At 58.5% G+C, this 19,404-nt stretch overlaps 1 protein-coding gene across 2 annotated transcripts in view; it reads right to left on the bottom strand.

Annotated features, from left to right (window-relative positions):
* COL5A1 (collagen type V alpha 1 chain) overlaps positions 1–19,404 on the bottom strand; it is a 148,097-nt gene that overhangs the window by 113,242 nt on the left and 15,451 nt on the right. The gene's annotated exons all lie outside the window — the stretch shown is intronic.

Below are 19,404 nucleotides of genomic sequence, written 5' to 3'. Positions count from 1 at the left end.
GCGATCTTAGCTTGACCTCATCCCGACCTCCGGGATCCTGTAAGTGTCCTTTATCGCATAAAAATCCCTTCGGAAACTTCCTTCACCTCTACCCCCCAAGACACAAGGTAGCAAATCAGACTCCAAGCGTATGGTCCCCTGATACGCATCTGAAAGGTCTCATGACTGACGGTTTGCTAAACGGTAATACGTGACCTTTTCCCAACAATAGTGAGCCCTCTCGGGGCCCTGGAAACCTTGCTCCCAAATCCCTTGGAGGCCTGTGCTGTCCCCAGCCCCCTCCCGACTTGGCGGTGGGTAAGCAGTCGCTTCTCACAGCTCTTCCTACCCCCGGACCTGTCCGCGTGCTTTAATAAAGCCACCTTTTCACACTGAAGACGTCTCGAGAATTCTTTCTCGTCCACAGGCTCCGAACCCCAACGTTTTCCACATCACAGTGGGCGATGCCCAGGCTAGGGGAGCCCAGCCCCAGCACCTCCCTGTGGGGATGGGGGTGGGGGTAGGGAGTAGGGGGTTGGCCCCGCCCCTGCCACCAGGCCAATGAGGCCACAGCACCAGCTGGTGCCAGATGGTCAGTGCCCTGGTGGACCAGACACTGGCCCAGGCCAACCGAGCTCCATCCTGGGGCTTTTCCTTTGGGAAGGAGGAACCCTCTCCTCTCTGCTGGCCCCACACACGGGACCATGAAGCAGGAGCTTCAGGCAGCCCTCTGCCAGGGCTGAGGGGAGTGTCAGCGAGCAGAGACAGACTCCTGCCACACGGCTTTTGCTCCTGGATCAAGCTGTGCCTGAAGCCATCACCCACATGAGCCAATACATCCGTCCTTATGTTCGTAACAACTTGGATTAGACTCTGACACCTGCTACTAAAAACTCAGCCCCCACTGAGTGGACTCACGCAGGCTTGTCCCGGATCCTGGGCCCTCCTCAACTACTCAGTTCATCAGCTCCCCAGCCTCCCTCCCCAGAGGCCTCACCACAGGCCCGAGGCTCGCTCTGCAGGCAAGTCCCACTTTCCTAACAGGGGTGGAGGATGTGGAGGTGAGAAAGGACCCCCAGCATCGGTTCCCCTTCCTGCATCCCAGGAATCCTGCAGCCAGCTGCCTCACTGGGAGCTCAGCATAACCGCCGGAGAGCGTCGGGGCCCCAGAGGCTGGGCAGCCTCAGTGCGTGCCCAGCGAGGCCCTGACAGAGACCCCGTGCCCGAGAGGGCAGGCCCGGAGGGGAGCGTCCAGGGCAGCGGCAGGTGCAGAGGGCATCCCGTGGGCTACCCTCCCCACACGGCGACGGGCTGGGATGGGGGAGGCGGCAGCCCGGGCCAGGCTCCGAGAACACCGGGGCCACAAGGAGAAGAAGCTGCTTTTCTCCAGCATGAAGCACGCCCCCGCCCTCAGTTCCCTGCAAGGCGCCGCGTCACCTCGATCCCAGACTTCTGCCGCCAGCGGCCGTTTGCACAACTCAGCTTTGCCACAGACCCCTGTCGCTGTAACCAAGGAGATGCAGGGGTGGGCGGGGGAAGGGACAGCGTGGGGACCCAGGACACTCTCGGTCCAGACTGACCTCCGCTCGTGGACGGGATCACTGCCTCTTGTGGCCTCTGTGATTTCCCTGGGTGGCTCTCGGCTCCTGCCAGGACCCAGCCCCCCACACGGCACGGTCACCCCTCACACGGCGGGGGCAGCGCCTCTGAAGCTCGCGGCCCTGGCGACCGTCCTACAGGCTGCCCACAACCCTTGCCGGACGTCTGTCCACTTGACATCGGGCTCAGGCGCTGGCAGAGCCCAGACCTGGACTCGGGCCGTGGGAAGGGACGGCCGGTGCCAGCCGCCCATTCACCTGCCACAGTGATGGCACGCAGTTCTGGCTCATCTCTGAGACTCGGTTCCAGCACGGGCGGTGGCCAGGGGAGGGACCAGAGATCCCGGCTGTGCTTTCGGGGCCCCCATCCCGATAGCTGGCCGTGTTCTTCCCAGATGGGCAGCTCGCAAACCTGTTTTCTCCATCGCTGGCGGGGGAGAGCTGTTTTCCAGAAGCCTCCGGGACATGTTCACAGGCCTCTGCTAAACAAGTTGAAAAGGCCACCAGACCATCCAGGCCCAACGCCACCCCTCCTGCCGGCCAGGGGCTCCCTGTGCCAGAGCTAAAAAAAAAATAATACTTTGAAGTTTTATAAAAGGTGTGGGAAGGGCCTGGGAGGCATCTGGCAGGACAGAGCTTCCGTGGACTTTCCCTCCCGTTGACATAGCCTCCCTGTCAAAAGGCAGTTTCTTAAGAAACCAAGGTCCTCGGTGCCTCCATAAGGATGAGAACGCCCCCAGGAAACGGTGCTCTGGGGACAGGTGCCCTTTGGTTTGAGACCAGCATCACCCCCCCCCCCCCACCACCGTCCCCAGGGAGAAGGTCTTGAGGTCACCACCTCGCTGAGGCCAATGAGAGGACTTCTGCCAGCAAAGGCTGCCCGGGGCACATTCCCCGGACAGTCCGCGAGCCCTCCCTCCTCCTCCCTCCACAACAGCTGGGCGGGCCTCCCCCCTGCGCGTCTCAGCACCCCGTGGAGACACAGAGGGAACTGGCCGCGTCTCGGCACCCGCCCAGCGCCCGCTCAGGCGCCTGAGGCCGCCAGTGTGAAAACCAGGCCACCGCCACCACGGTGAGACGGCGCCACCCTCGCCGCACGCGGGCCACCGTGCGCTGGGAGCAGCGGGCACCCGCGTCCCACTCAGGCTCTGCGGAGCCCAGGGAGCCGAAAACCGCGTTCGGCAGACTCCTGGGCGGTCTTGGGGTCTCGGGGAGCAAACCAGGTCCTGGCACCCGGGGGGCGGAGCCACAGGTGCTTTGTGCCCAAAAGGCGGCACCAGGAGCCTGGAAAGGAACACGGGACCGAGTGGCCTACCGAGGAGCCGAAGCAGAAATGAACGGCCCGGATCGGGGCCCGGAGGCGCCACGGACACGGTTCACAACCGGCTGGCTAACGGGTCAACCGGCGCGGCCACCAACCACACGGGGCGGCCTCTGCACCTTCCACAGCCACTCCGAAAGCCATCTGCCCAGAGCCCCTGGGGACTCAGAGCCAGGGTGCCCCACGCCACCGGGGCTCCTGCCCCCGCCCCCCGGCACACTGCAGGGCGCGAGACCCCAAAGCGCCCCCGGGAGTGACCCCACAGCCCGGCACGCCCGGGGCACGTGCGGCCCCACCGCCAGCGGGCCACACGGACACCAAGCTGGCCAGCCGTCGGGGGGGTGGGGGGCGCACAGCCCCCAAGTCTGCCCAGAAGGCACGAGCGCGGGGCCCCGACAGTCAGACCCCCTGCACAGGGCACCTGTGTCCGGCTCGGCTCAAACTGCACCCCTTCTGTTTCGCTTTTCGCTTTGCCCTAAATAGGCCACACATGTTCTCAGACACTTGCTGAGGGTGGAGACGGCCTCTGAAGCCCCAGCTCTGCCCATCCCGGCCGGACGGCGCGGCGGCTGATTGTTGACCCCGTCCTACGGGCTCGGGGAGGAGCTCGTGGGCTGTCCGAACCTTCTCCCTGGACCTGGAACCATCAGGGGCCTTTGGTCACAGAGGCCCCGTGGGAGAGGACCTGTTCCTCAGTCCTCCGAGTCCCGGGGCCCGAAGCCAGAGCAGTGCCCTCCGTGACTCTATCACCAGGGAGTGTGCACCTGTGCCGTCCCGTCCACCTGCCACGTCTCCGGGACCCCGGGTCCCCTTCTCGGGTGACGGGCTCCCACCAGACCCCAGGCGCCGGGCGGCAGGGGCGGGGGCATCGCAGCACCTTTACCTCATCGAAAGGTGACCATCAGCGCCGTCCCCCACGGTGACCGGCTCCATCGGCCCCTGGGCTCGGGGATCTCTGAGGACGGGCGCTGATCTGGGAGGCTCTGTCCCTGCCCTGCGCTCACCTGCGCAGCCCCTGTCCGCCCCCCTGCCTTCACTGGTGGCCCTCCTGTGACACACGCATGGAGCGCTGAAGGCCCCAGGTTCCAGACAGTGCTGCTGGGAGAAGCGGGGCACGCAGCCTGCGCCCTCGGCACCCCGGTGGGGACGATACAGTCCTTCCTGTAGGGACTCCATCCGCGTGCTGGGACTCCCTCCCCCCCCCCCCCCCCGCGGCACCCCCCCCACCCCCGCCACCGGCCCCAGAACGCCACGGCTCACCCTCCAAGGCCCACAGCCCACCGTTTCCTCTCAACGGAGACCAGGGCCAAATCCTGCCAGGTGTCTGCGGGCTGCCGGACAAACCCGATGGGACGAGCCAAGTGGCGGGCGCTCTGCACCCTTGAGTCAACACCGTTACCGCCAAAATAAAACGTGAAGAGTTCTCTAAACAACCACCAAGGTTTACATCTTCAAAATTCTCAGAACCGTCCAATTTTAGAGCTAGAAGGAGTCATAAATAACCTGGGTGCCGGCGCCCTTGATTCCGAGAGCGAGGACGGGCGGACACGGGGAGTGACCACCCTGAGTGGCCCCAGCAGGCTGGGACCCGGCTGGGGCCACGACAGAGCCATCCACAGCTTCTGATCCATGCCAGCCCCGAACCCGCGTCCACTCGGCACAGGCAGGGGCCACACGGAGCTCAAGGACGCGGTCCCCGAATCACGGCGCGTCCGCCTCCCGCGTGCGGTAACCTCGCTGCTCTCAGAGATGCGCCCTTCCGTGAGTTCAGGTACCTCAGGCCCGTGTGCGGTCTGCTCCCCTGGGCTGCAAACCTCAGGAGGATCCCCGCACCCCTGGTCCCGGCAGACACGGCCACTGCCCCCCAGGGCTCCACTTGTCCCGTGTCAGCAGAGCGCCACACGGTCACCCGCGGAAGCACCAGCCCTTGCCCTGTCCGTACTAGTTCCCTCCTACGCTTCGGGGAAGCAAGAAGGACGAGGGACACCAGCGAGGGAGGGGGGGCAGAGCCCCCCACCCCCCCCCCGACCCAGGGCCGAGGCTCCTCCCACCAGCCCTCCGTGGCCCCATCAGGAAGGTCAGCCCAGCAGGTCGGAAAACAAACAGGCCTTCGGAGGCTCCGACAGAAATTCCTCTTCAGTGACCAAACTGTGGGAACAAAGCAAACAGGCAGGGGTGGAAAATGCGCTCAGACCGCCTCCAAGTCCTTCCCCCTCCGGCACCCCGGGGCTGCCACAGGGCAGAGCCCTGGAGCTCACATCAACTGGGGGCAGGCCAGGCTCGCTGCCACACGGGGAAGACGGGCTCCTTGTGCCTGAAGCCGCCCCGTGACCCCCTTCGGTGGCTCCCATCACTCCTCTGCGGACATCAGGGCCCGGTCCCGTCCAGGAGGCCCCGGCTCTCACCGGCCGCCACCGCACCGATGCCACGGCGTTGCGGGGACCACTCCGCCACGGTCCCTGAGGAGAGAGTCCTGGGGTTGTGCGGCGGGCAGCACGACCGCCCTGCTCGAGGCCCCAGGGACCTGCCGCGGGGCCTTAGCACCCCTGGACCCCAACTCAGGCAGTTTTGAGGCTAGAGGGGGCTGGATTGGAGCCTGGCTCTGCCCACCCTGCCCTATGGGCAGTGGAGGGTGCCATGCGGGAACAGACGTGAGGGCGCACCCGGCGGGGGCTCGCTGTCATCGTCCCTCCCCCACCGAGAGACCCCACTAGCCTCCCCTACGACATCCCTGACCCCCTGCCAGTCTGTCTTCCCTGGGGGTGAGCCCAGCACGGAGCCCGTCGTGCCCAGTGACACCGTCTGTCAGGTGTTTCTGGCCCCTTTTCCGGTTTCTAAGCGAGAGCTCGGGACGCTGACACGGCCTCAGCTTCGTGGCATGTGACTATTTGTGCAGCATCTGTGTCCTCCACCGGACGGCCAGGACGGGCCTCCTCGAGCCGCCTCCCCCGGGGGGCCTCCGAAGGCCCCGGGATTAGGGCTCGGCAAATGTGGCTCCGGTCCCAGCTCCCCCCCGCCACAAGCCCCACGGCCCTGGGGAAAGTGGGTTCCATCCGGAGGCTCCCCGTCACCATCGGCAAAAGGGAAGGGACACCGCAAGGGGTGGCCGGCACCGGGATGCCGGCCGGCAGGGGCCACGGCCACGGCGCAAGCAGCATTGACTCCCTTCACCCGGCCTGAGATCGGACTGCTGGACGACACGGGGCACCTGCCCCGTGCCCCCCCCAACCGCCCCCACCGTGTGCGGGGAGGAGGGCAGGGACTGTGGGGCGCAGGACGGGCTCCCTGGGAGCACTCCTTCCGTGAGCCGACACGAGGGCCGGGAGACGGGGAGCGGGAAGGCCGCATCTTGCTCCTCACTCTGACCTCATGGTGTCACGCTAAGGGTGAAGTGCAGTCGTGGCGGGGGGGCAGGGTGAGCTAAGAACCCGTCAGAACCGAAAGCCGGACGGCGTTGCAGACAGCAGAGGGCACAGGGGACCCGGAGCCCACCCCAGGGCCAGGGCCAGGGCCAGGGCCACCGCGCGGGGCGCCCCCCAGCCTGACCTCGCTCGGCCGGCGCACACAAACGGCCGGGTCCTCGCTCATAAGCGGGACGCCCTCGGCCCACAGGCCGCACCCGTCCCGCTGGCGGGGGACCCTGACCTCCCTCGTTCCTGCTCCGTCCTCCGGGGGCCCAGAAACCCCCCAGGCTGCAGCTCAGCCTTGGGAAAAGCGGGCGCTTCTGGGCCATCCAGTTAGGACCACACTTGGTGCCGGTCCCTTCGCAGTGGCCTGGCCGGTCCTTTCCCTCCAGCAGATGCCCGTGGCATTCCGTCCACGCAGCAACTGTGGTCCTGGGGGCGGCGGGGGGGGGGGGGAGGGGGGGGGCGGGACGTGAGTCCTCAGCACACGGGGATTCCACGAGCGGGTGACGCAGCCAGGACGCAAACAGGTTCTGGAAGCCCACGGAGGGCAGCAGGTAGAGAGGCAGGCACAGCCTCCCTGAGCTGGCACCAGCTCATGCCCCTTCCTCAAAGGGCCTCCCAACAGGGGGCACACTGGGGCTGTGAGTGCAGTGGTCCCGGTCCAGGAGGGGGGCAGCTGAGGCCCTCAACACCCACCGTGCACCTCCACGGCCGGGGGAGGGCGGCAGCTGAGTCTCTGGGCACCCACCGCGTGCCCACAAACCCTGGGGAGGGAGGCAGCTGAGGCCCCGAACACCCACCGTGCACCTACGTCGCTTCCTCCCTAGGAACACAGTGTGGCTAAGGAGGGCCCCAGGGGGGAGGTAACTCCTGGCCTGCCCCGGACCGTGACCCCCATCTTCCACCCGTCACCGCGGCTGACCCGAGGGTCTGGACACCTGCCCCCCGCACGTCACCCCACACTGTGGCCAAATGCTGGCCAGGTGCCCTCATGGAGCCCAGACACACATAACGTGCCATCACCTGGGCCGAGGGCACCTACGTACGGTCCAGCCTGGTGCCCCTCCCCACCAGGAGGTAACTCTCAACACACACATACTCACTCACGTACATTCACACTCACTCCCTCTCACACACATACACACTCATACGCACACTCTCAGTCACACCCTCACGCTCCTGGGAGGGAGTCCTGCTGTCTGCCAGGACTCCCACGAGGACCGGCTGGCAGGTCAGAGCCCGTGGGAAGGAGTCCCACGGGAGGAGTGGACGGGAAGGCGACGTCGCGTGGAGGCCGGCAGAAGCCCCCGCCCGGGCTTGCCAGGGCCACACGGGAGGGCCACACGGGGAGGGCCCCACGGGGCACCACCGAGGGACGAGAGGAATCTTCCCGCCGACCGAAGCACCGGGGGGCGTGCCTGCTCCGCTCCGCCCCCCCTGCTCTCCATCTGGCTTTCCAGAAACAGAGGGACGTATGTCCGTCTCTCCCGTCGTCCCACAAAGGGCTGGGAACAGAGCAGAGCTGGACGCGAACCCCCGGCCCACTGCAGGGATGGCGCGGGGCAGAGGGGTGGGCTGGGCCGCATCCGGCCCACGCTGCCGGCAGGAGCCAGCCCAGGAGCGGAGCCCGCGGGCGTGAGGGGGAACCAGATGATTAATCTGAGTTTCCCCGGAGGTAATTTATCTCCTCTTTCTGGAGGGAAGGGGCGGGGGAGGGATGGCACCAAGCGCCAGACTTCACGGCCCGGGCCGGCCGTGTTTGTGGCAAGAGGCTCTCCGCACCGCCCCACCTGCTTCCACGAGGCCCGGAGGGCGGGCTGGCTGCCATCGGGCCAGCCGGGGTCACACTGGCAGGGGGCCCTCTGCATCCACGGCCTCGCCCAGGCCCGGCACCCCGGGAGTGGGGCCCAGGGCGCCGAGCTGAGGAGGGAGGGCGGGCGCAGGACAGATCGGCACCGGGTCCAGACCGGATTCGCCAACGGCTCGGTGATGGACGAGCAACACCCGTCACTGGAGCGGGCCCGGGGGGCTACGGGCGCCCCATTCGTTCAGCGACGCTCTCCGAGGCCTACCGGGCATCCAGCACCTATGGGGGGCCTGCACCATTTCTGCACTGACCGTCCCGACATTCCGGAATCCGCAGGCTGCACTGGCCCGAGCATTTCTGACCCTGAGCCTCAGTCCTCCTGCTACGAAGGGACTGTAATAACAGGGCCAGGAACAGTAGCTGGAGTCCCCAGCACAGACACCGGATCCAGGCTCCTTCCCTCCCTCAAGAGCGACTGTGACGAGTCAACGCGGTGTCCAGAAGAGACCCCTTGGCTTAAGGAAACTCCAGGAGAACAAGAGGCCCCAGCCCGCACACACCACGCCCTCCCCCCACTGGCCTGGCAGCAGGTGCCCCGGGGGGCCTGCCGTCTCCTGGACTGTGAGATCCCGGTCAGAAAGGTGTCGCCCGTAATCGCGGCGGGAGGGGAGCGCTTGGCCCAGAGCGTATGCGCAGTATGGTGAACAGAACCAACCAACGTACGAGTGGAGGGGAGACGTGCTCTAGGGATCCAAGATAAATCCGGAGCGGGAGGGAACCCTTCGGTGGGGGCGGCGGTCCAGCAGCAACAACCAGGATGTGCAGGCACAGTGACCCGCCATCGCCCCCTCAGGGCTGAGTTCTGCAGGGAGCTCGCAAAGGCGGAGGCGTCTGCGACGGCAAAGAATGGAAAGCAGGTAAGTGCCCACCGGCCGGGGCCCGTCACGTAAAGTGCGTGTAGGAAACCCGTCGCAGAGGCTGGACAGGAAGGGGCTGGTCCAGCCGGCCTGACCCGGGAAGACCGCGGAGACAGGTCACTGAGGGAAAAGAGCAAATCACACAGCAAGAGTCCCATCCCTTCTCCTGTTAAATAAAAGCCGTCTACGCAATCGCAAACCACATCGTATAAATGCACACACAGAAAGGCCCAGAGCAATTCCAGCCGGATAGTGAGGGGCTTCTGTCCGGGCAGGGGCGAGCGCTGGTAGCGGGTGAAGGGCGACGTCTGCCCATCTCTCTCTCTCCACCTCCCCTTCTGAAAAATGCTCGAAGTCCACAGCCTCATAGAACCCGCGTAATTTTATGAACCCCCACAAAATACCAAAATGTGTTTTTTAAGTGTGGCAGTTTTAAAATGGCCACAAATTCTTTACCACGAGTGCCCATTAAGAGGCGGGGTCTACGTCCCCTCCCTTGAATCAAGGTGGGTTCTGGGACCGCGTGACCAGGGGAGGCGGTGGAGGTGCTGGGTGCGAACTTGTGGGTCTGGATTTTGAGCGGCTTGCGATACGCCGAGAACCAGACTCCATGCTTGGAGGAAGCCCAAGCGGCCCCCAGACGGGCCCATGTGCAGAGAAACCCAGGCCCCCGGCCAACACCCAGGGCTGCCCTCCAGCCGTGTGGGAAACCACCCTGGGAACGGCTCATTCGGCTCCAATAAAGCAGCTCGACGGGACACCAGTGGCAGACGCGTGGTCCCCGCCGGCCGCTCCCCCTCGCGGACTCCCAAGCCCACTAAGGTTGCTCGAGCAGAAGACTGCTATCTTTCGCAGAGCTAGTACTAAGTCCCGGGTGGTTTTAAGGCGGCAAAGCATAACCACACCAAGCGAGCAACAAAGGGGAAATTTGTTAACAGCAATACTCATGACAGACGTATGTGAAACTCTCACAGCTACAAAGGAGGGAAACAAACAAATACATTATGTCTGATGTCGCTAGGAGTTCAATAAACCCAAGTTAAAGCAAGACTCTTGTTTCCCACCAAACTGGCAAATATAGATATATTTTTTTAACGTACCAAACTGCAGCTTTCTAGGAGACAGTGCGATGCTCGGGGCTGAGATTGCGTGAAGCATTCACTCCCTTCACCCAGTGGGAACTTACCTCCAACACCGAGTAAGGGAGAAGTATAAATACTTAGAGACGCTTGCCGTGAAATCAGGCACAACACCAAGAACGTTGAAAGAAAGTAAATGTTGCAACCGGGGGGGGGGGGGGTGTCAAAAATATTACTGTGCATCCAAATAACATTAACATCACACACTCATGAGTTTCATTTGTTGTCACATTAATGTTAGCTGATGTTACTAACGTTTGATTAAGTGATATTTCTTTGATTGAGGGATATTTAATTGTATGGGGAAATGCTCCTGGGTTTTGTTGTTTATTTTAAGTGAGGGTTTTGGAGGTATAATCCGCACGTAGTAAAATTCATTCTTCTTAAGCGTTCGGTCCAGGGAGTCTGACTAATGTGTGGTCCAGGAACCACCCACCGTCACGATACAGAATATTGTCATCACCTCAGAAGGGCCCCTCGTGTCCCTCTTCCCACCCCCCGCCCCTTGCAACCAGTGATCTTTTTTCTACAATTTTGCCTTTCCTCAAATGCCACGCGAATAGAATCGGATCGCATACAATCTTTAGCGTCTGTGTGTTCCACTTGACGAAACGCGTCTGCACCCGCACTGTTGCACGTGCGCACCCTGGCTACCGCCGTGCGGGATCCCCCCCGCTCGGGTGAACCACAATTTGTTCAGCCATCCCCCTGCTGACGGGTGCTTGGGTTGTTCCCAGTTTTGGGGGGTAACGAGGCAGCATGTGAACATTCACACGTGTCTTTCCACGGACGTTATACGTTCACGTCTCTTGGGTAAACACGTCCCAGTGGAATTGCCGGGTCCCCTGCTAAGTATGATGGGCTTTAAAAAAACCTGCCGAACCGTCTTCCCGAGTGGATGGCCCCAGCTGGTAGTCCCGCCGACCCCGGACGGCACTTTCCCCACGTCATCGCCGATGCTCGTGTGCGCCCTGGTACCTGCTTTTGGCTTTAGTTTGCAGCTCCCCGACGCCCGCAGCTGTTAAGCATCTTTCCATTTGCAAATGGGCCATTCTTACATCTTTTCTGATGAGATGTCTGCGCCCGCCTTCTGCCCAGTTTCAAACGGGGCCGTCTATCTTCTCGCCGTTGAGCTACAACATTCCTTTCTCTCCTCTAGATGTAAGTGTGTTTTTTGCAGGCATTTTGCTCCAATCTGTGGCTTTACCTTCCCAGTTTCGTAACAGGTTCTTTTAAGAGCAGAAGCTTTAATCTGATCCAGTCCAACCTGTCGATTTTTTTATAGATCGTACTTTGTGTGTGCTTTCTGAGACATTTTTGCCTAATCAAGATTTAAACAGAGGGTTTTCTTTCTCGTTGATTCTTTACAGTTTTAAATCTTACGTGTATGCCTACGATCCATCCGAAGTTTTATATATGATTTGAAATAAGGGTCCAAGTTTGTTTGTTTGCTTGCAAACAGATGTCTAGCTGTTCCCAGCACCACTTGCTGATAAAGACTACCCTCTTGCCAGTGAAATACCTTAGCATCGTTGTCAAAAATTAACTGATCACATATGAGCAAGACTATTTATTGACTCTCTTCCATTCCCTTGGTCTACATGTCTTTATGTCAACACCAGAATGCTTTGATCGTGGTAGCTTTAGAGTAAGTCCTAAAATCATACAGAAGGAGCCCTCTGCATTCTTCTTTTTCAACATTCTCTTTCTTTCAGGTCCTTTGCCCTTGCACACAAATTTCAGGATCGTGTTATCAATGTCTATTTTTGAAAATGTCTGCTGGGATTTTAACTGACATTGCACTGAATCTGGAGGTCAGTTTTGGGTGAAAATGACACCTTCAAAATATTACAGCCTCTTGTCCATGAGCATGGTATACCTCTCCAATTCTTGAGACCTCCTTTAAGACCTCTAAGCAATGCTTTGCAATGTTCAGTGCACAAGTATCTTGTCAAATATGTCTCTAAACATTTCATATCGTTGATGCTACTGCAATGGCTGCTTAAATTTCTATTTCCAATTGTCCACCTCTACTCTCTAGAAATACAAGTGACTTTTTGAATTGACTTTGACTCCCGTGGCCATGCTAAACTCATTTATTACTTCTAGAAGCTTTTTTGTGAAGTCCTCAGAATTTTTAACACCAATAATCATGTGGTCTGGAAATCAGACAATTTCACTTCTTCCTTTCCAGTTCACATGCTTTATTCCCTTTTCTCGCCTTCTTCCTCTGTCTAAGGCTCGCCATGCAATGCTGACTAGGCATGGTGGGAGCAGATGTCCTTGCCTTGTCCCTGATCCCAGGGGGGGAAAGAACTCAGAAGTAGATTTTACATCGATGTCCTGTATCAGATTGAGGGAATTTCCTTTTACTCCTCATTTATTGAGATTCACTCATATTTTAAGACTATTACAAAGTAGCCTGTAATCCCAATTTTGTAAATGTAGGCATGGAACAAATACTGGAAAATAAACACATCAAAATGTTCAGCTGGTAATTTATTTGGCTTCACTGAATAGAAACTATCACCAGGATCATGGTTTAAACAAGGAAGGGATTAAGGTTCATTTTTATTTTCTTCTTCGTACTGCTCAGTAGCTTTTAATGTTTCTGTGATGGGTGTGTATTGTTTTCATAACAAATCAACAGAATAATAAATGCCAATTAATGTCCAACAGGAAATGGCATTATGATCAAGTAACTGTCCTCTCTCCATGTCCAGCTAAAAGTAAACCCGCAGGTCAGTCACAGATCTTTTCACCTTTGCCTTCATGGTGGACAATTTTTTTTATGTAAAGACAACAGTATAGGAGGATATATGAGCTAAGATACTTCTTTTTTATTTTTTTCAATGTTTATTTACTTTTGAGAGAGAAAGAGAGAAGGGGGAGGGGGGAGGCAGAGAGAGAGGGAGACACAGAATCCAAAGCAGACTCCAGGCTCCGAGCTGTCAGCACAGAGCCCGACACGGGGCTCGAAGCCATGAACCACAAGATCATGACCTGAGCCAAAGTCGGACGCTTAATCAACTGAACCACCCAGGCATCCCAGTGGTGGGTAATTTTTAACTTTATAAAGCAAAACTGTGTTTGCACTTCTCAGGAACATTCCCCAGAGTCTGCATTTGGAATGAGCCACCCGACGCCACGCATCCTCACGGGCCCCCCCTTTGCTAAGGCCCGAGTCCAGCTTACCCCTGCCCTTCCGGACTGAAATGTGGACAAAAGGCAAATGTATCTGCTGGCTCACCGGTTTTCTACACTGACATCAGCTGGCGTTTGCCCTGAAATCCTTGTCGGAAGAGACAACTTTAGAAATGGAAGAAAATGAGCCCTTGGAGGTGGTGTAACACCTATTAAATGTCACAAAGCAAACAACGTGATAAACGAAGGTAAGAGAAATATTTCCTGTTACAAATCGAAGTCACCGTCTGTGCGAGCGAGCCCTGCACACCCGCCCGAATGCTCCTCACGCGGCCCTGATGGAACGGCTCTCGGAGCGCGGGCCGCGGAAGGATCCTGGTGGAGTTCTGTTGCTAGTCGATCTTTCTCGGCGCTGAAATCATGCTGTTGGCTTGTGCGATCCAAGGAAAAGAGTATTGCACTGGGTCACTCTGACCTTTGGAGGGATACGTTACGTGACTTCCCTCAGGACCAGAAGGCATTTTTCAATTACTAGAGCCAAGCAAGTCTTTAGAACACTCTGACGATGACTCAAAACCAGACACGGGGACGCAAAATGAGCACTTAACGGTGCAAAACTGTATCAACTCCCTCGAAGGAGGCACCACAAAGTGGCGGCAGAACTCAGAACTGGTCTGCACCACGGTCACGCCCCAGTCTGGCCACCAGTCCCACGGAACACCCTGGGCCCACGCTCCGTGTGCTGATGAACTGGGGTTCCGAGCCACCCCTCCGCCAGGGATGAGAGTTGCACTCCGGGTCCCCAGGCTCGGTCGGCACCTCCAGACCCTGGTGCAGAGCGGGCAGGGCTACGTGGAGCCACCTGCATGGCTGGACGGATCATTGGCAAGAACTCATCCCGCAGCCCCACACCAGGCTGCTGTCCCTTCCTTTCATGCCTCGGCCCTTCCCCGCCCAGGCCAGCCCGGGACGCCCCAGACACCAGCTCCAGCCCGCCCCCCTCCCCAGTGCCCCAGCGCACGCCCCGACCACGCTCATCCCATGTGACCGCCTGGTGGGGAGAAGATCCTTCCAGCAGCAGGACCTGGTATCACCGTCTACTCCGCGGGCCACAGCAGGGACACAGCACAGACGACCCAAGAGAGGAAGGGGGAGCAGAGGGGTGACAGTGAGCAACTACTGACTGCCCATTCGGTTCCAGAAGATTCCCTGACGTTTTCTGACTCAATGGGAGGAGCTCTGGATGCATGTGAGTCATAACTGTTATCAATAACCCACTTTTGACGGTAACACCGTGGGGTAGGAAGTACCACTCTGTTCTCCAGATGAGGAAACTGAAGCCCCAATGCCCAGGCAGCCCAGCCAGGTCCCGAGCATTACACGACAGCCCCCCACTGCCTCCCAGGGGTAGCAAGGAGGCAGTGACCGGCCTCCAGCAGGTGGGTAGCCCAGGTCTATCCCACGGGCCCCCCAGGGGGTCGGTACCCGGGGATAATGCTGCCCAGGGTGCAGTGGCTCAGGCGACAGATGCCTGCTGTTGGCTGGAATGTCATCTGCAACAAAAGGGCTTTAAAACGTTCCTGTGCTCTGATGCAGTGAGTCAGCGTCTAGGAATCCACCCCAAGGAAATAATAAGAGAGGCAGAAAGGATTTACCAGAAAGATGTTCATCCAGGTGTTATGTATAAAGCGAACAATTGGAAGTGACCCAAGTCCAGCACTAGAGCAACAGAGACATGAACCCCAGTGCGGGCGTATACAGTCCGTGACCAGCAACCATGGCGGTGTTTACAGTGTAACGACCAAGGCAGGCGCCATACTGTTTCTGCCCGAGCTCAGCCAGGAAAAGGGGAAAGCGTGAGGACAGGGCTACTGAATGCCTGTGTCCCCCCAGGACTCATATAGTGAAATCGTCAGCCCCAAAGACGGTGGCTCCAAAGAGCTTCCTCACCCCTGCCAGTGCGCGAGGACACAGTGGAAGAAGGGTCCTCCCCCAATCACACCGACTCTTGACCTTAGACCTTCCCACCCTCCAGAACGGGAGGGAATAAACTCCTGTGGTTTATAAGCCACCCAGTTGGTGGTGTCCTGTTATAGCAATCCGCACACACCAAGACAGAATGGAAAAGTAAAAGCAGGTTGCGTATTTTCCCAATTTGCTGTAGTAAGTATGCTATGCTTCATAGCCAAGAACAGTTAACGACTATTTGCGGAATTAGTAGAATCTCTGAATCTATAACCAAAGATCCTGAAACACTGACTCGCCACTTCCCTGTTCCGTAGATGATGTTTTTCTGACGTTTTACTGTCAATTACACGGCTTTCCTTCCTTCTCGCCCCCCGTCCACGTCCCGCCTCTGCTGAGAGCCCCTATTCCTCCCACATCCCCAGCTACTCCAGAGCCAGCCCCTGCCCCCACTAACTCCTAAGACACAGTCAGCCCCTCATCACTATCCTGGCTGTTCTGCCAGCTGCTGTTACAGCCAGAAGCATCCTGTGTCTCAATTCAAGTCAACGCACACAGCCTGAGACTCCAGTTGTGCCTGGTACCGTGCTAAGTAAGCACTCAGAAGCTCAAGTGAGTCAGTCTTTCCTCGCCCTCAGGGAGCCTCAAAGTGGACGTCTGCGTGGTCATACCACCCTGACACTAGAGCGGGCCGTGGTGTGGTGGGCGGGGCAGCGCAGTGCCAGGACAGAAGACGGGATGGAGGTCAGGGGTGGATTCATGGTCCAGATTCATGGGTGGGTGGATGGATTTATGGTCTGGATGGATGATGGGTGGTGGAATGGGATGATGGGCTGGGTAGATGGGTTGATGGGCTGGGTAGATGGATACATGGAAGGCTGGAATGGGTTGATGGTCTAGATGCACAGTGGGTAGTGAAATGGGTTGATGGTCTGGATGGATGGATGGATGGATGGATGGATGGAATGGGTTGATGGTCTGGATAGATGGTCAGTGGTGGAATAGGTTGATGGTCTGGATGGATGGTGGGTGGTGGAATGGGTTGCTGGTCTGGATACACGGATGGATGAGCAGGTGGGTTAACGGTACGGATAAGCAATGGACAGACGGGTGGGTGGGTACACTGGGTAGGTGGATGGATGGATCAGTCGATAAAGACGGCAATATGCCCTTGCCAACAAAAACCCAATTAAAGGCACGAAAGCCTCATCTCTCGACATTCTTCTCTGCCACTCCACTCACTATGCTTCAGTCACACCAACTCCGAATTCAAAGGCCAAGGTCACACAGCATCAAGGGGTTTGCACATCCTGTTCCCTATAGTTGGAATCTTCCTGCTGCCCCAACTGCCACTCGTGGCGAACCCCCACTCATCTTGTGGACCTCACCTTAGAGGTGTCACCTCTGGAAAGGTATCCCTAGGCCCCACGTGGGGGAACCGGTGGCCCTCCTCTGTGCTCAATCTTCGAGTATTAGATTAAACCAATGAAATGGACGCCGAACCATTTCAGCCCCCAAGATGGCACTTCCCCATGGTTCGACCGAACAGACCGGTCGCACATTCCTGTGAGTTGCCAGTGAGCCTGGCATGCCCATAACACTCTCACGATGGGCAAGCAAATGAAGGGGTCTCAGCTCCTTCCCCCACAGTTCTGTGCTCTGCCAGGACAGACCACCTCCCCGGTGGGAATAAGAGTGGCTAAGGTTTGGGGGCCAAAGTTTACCTCCCAGCAGTGACCTTGTGGGAACAGGACACAAAGGGCCCTAAGGGACAAGTGGGGATGTCAGCTCTTCTAGGGCAGAGGGGACTCCGTTGTCATTTGACGTCACAGTGCCCCTCCCCCAACTCACCAGATGAAGGACCTTCAAAGCCTCATGTCCCGGCTGGTTTTTGGAGGGTGGGGCAGGTGCCATTCACAGCCTGAACGCTGCCACCCACACAGAAGGCAAGATGCGCGAGCCTTCAGTCCCCAGGCGGGTGTGCGGCCCTCCACGTGCTGTGCGGTTCCCACAGGAACGGGGCCACATCTCAGACCCCGCTCTCAGCCACGCGGTGCTGGCACTTTTTCACGTTTGTGAAGCGAACACACTGTCAGCACCTACTTCCGAGGATTAAACCAGACGATGCCTCTGGAGCTCTGCCCCCAACCCGCTGTGGGACTCCAGGTGAGGTACGGGCCAGCCTCAGTTTCCCCACCTGCACAATGAGTGAGGACAGTTTCGGTTCCACAGATCTATGCGTGTGTGCTCCTCTCGTCAAAAGATCACCGACTGTCACATGCACAGCCATCTAGTAAGAGTCCCTTCCCGAACTGCTCATTTCTGTCTCTTTTTCACTCCCCCCCACCGTTTTTCAATTTATTTTTGAGAGAGAGAGAGAGACAGAGCGCAAGCAGGGGAGGAGCAGAGACAGAGGGAGACACAGAATCGGAGCAGGCTCCGGGCTCCGAGCTGTCAGCACAGGGCCCGACGCGGGGCTCGAACTCATGAGCTGTGAGATCATGGCCTGAGCCGAAGTCCGGATGCTCAACCGACTGAGCCCCCCGGGCCCCTCCCCTTCTTTTCAACCACAACTTTTTCAATTGACTAAGGCATTGGGGCCCAAAGCAGCCACCTGCCAGCAGGAAAGGCCCGCGGCTCCTCCCGGAGCGGCCAGCCCACACCTCCTTGTCCCCCGTCTCCATTAGCCACACACCTGCCCACCTTGCCGCCACCCACGTGCTCCAATGAGCCCTCACCCGACTCACGAGATGCTGACAGGGCTGCACCCAGCCCTCCACTCCAGCGAAAAACCACGGGTCCCCACGTCTGTGCCTCCGTCCTCGTCACCCACGCGCACACAAGCCCACGGATGTGTTTTTCCCTTTAATGGTGACGGACTCAGACCCGGGAGACCAATGGGTTGCAGGAAATAGGAAGGCAGGGAAGCCCGGCCCTCCTCCTTGCCGCGCTGTGTTCCGTGCTGTGGCTGCAGAACGTTCCGGTCTACGCGGCTCTGGCGACGGGAAGGGGCCACCTCGGTCCCCTGCCCTGCCAGCCCGTGCCACCCCGCCGGCCCACTACAGGTGTCTGCGTACATTCGCGTATCAATGGGGAAAAAGCCAAGACCCGCGGAAGTTGCCAGGCGGCTTTCGTGTTCTGACAGATACCGCAACCGCCTGGCGTGGACGGACAGCGTGCGCGGGCACCCGCTTCGCCTCCCTCCCTGCAGCCGAAGCGTGTGCTGTCTGTGTTGGGTCCTCGTCCGCCTGCCCAGGGGGGAGCGTGTCCCCCGGGGTCTCGCCTGCGTTCCTTGCCAGGGAGCCAGCATCCGCTCGTGCGTTTAAAGCCTATCCGTATCTTCCTTCCTAAGAACTCCTTTTCTGGAGGAGGGAGGGGTGGTTCTGGCCTTTTCTTATTGACTTAGAGGAGTTGTAAGTGTTACAGCAGATCAACCCCTTCTCTGTGACACACGCTCACGTTCCATTTTCTTTTTCCGGCTTCCTTCCTTCCTTTCTTTCTTTCTTCTTCTTTCTTCCTTCCTATCGAACTCTTTCTTTCCTCCTCCCTTTTTCTTTCTGTCCTCCTTCCTTCTTCTTTCTTTGTCTTCCTTCCTTCTTCTTTCTTTCTTTCTGTCTTCCTTTCTTCCTTTTCTTTCTTCCTTCCTTCTTCTATCTTTCTTTTTGTCTTCCTTCCTTTGTTCCTTTTTCTTTGTCTTTCTTCCTTCCTTCCTTCCTCTTTCTTTCTTTCTTTCTTTCTTTCTTTCGTTCTGTCTTTCTTTCTGTCTTTCTTTCTTCCTTCCTTCCTTTCCTTTCTCTCTTTCTTTCTTTCTTTCTTTCTTTCTTTCTGATTGGTTGTTTTGGGTTTTGTTTTGGAACTCTTGACGCTTATGGAATAAAACTTTTATTTTCTTTTACAACTTCTGGGGTTTCTGTCGTACTGGGAATGGCGTTCCCACCCCCAGATTGTAACACCCAGTCTCCCACGATTCCTTCTGGGAGAGAGCTCTGCGATTTCGTTTGCACAGTTCCCATCTCTGATCCATCTGGAACGCGTTTAGATGCAAGAGGAAGGCAGGGTCCAGATGGTGTGTTCGCTCTTCCAGCCCATTTCAGTGACTAATCCTTTCGCTCCCGGCCAACGGCCAA

This window comes from Prionailurus viverrinus, chromosome D4, assembly GCF_022837055.1.
Source record: "Prionailurus viverrinus isolate Anna chromosome D4, UM_Priviv_1.0, whole genome shotgun sequence".
In the NCBI taxonomy this organism is placed as follows: Eukaryota; Metazoa; Chordata; class Mammalia; order Carnivora; family Felidae; genus Prionailurus; species Prionailurus viverrinus.
Note: the sequence above shows the minus strand (reverse complement) of the source record. Positions and strands in the feature narration are given on the sequence as shown.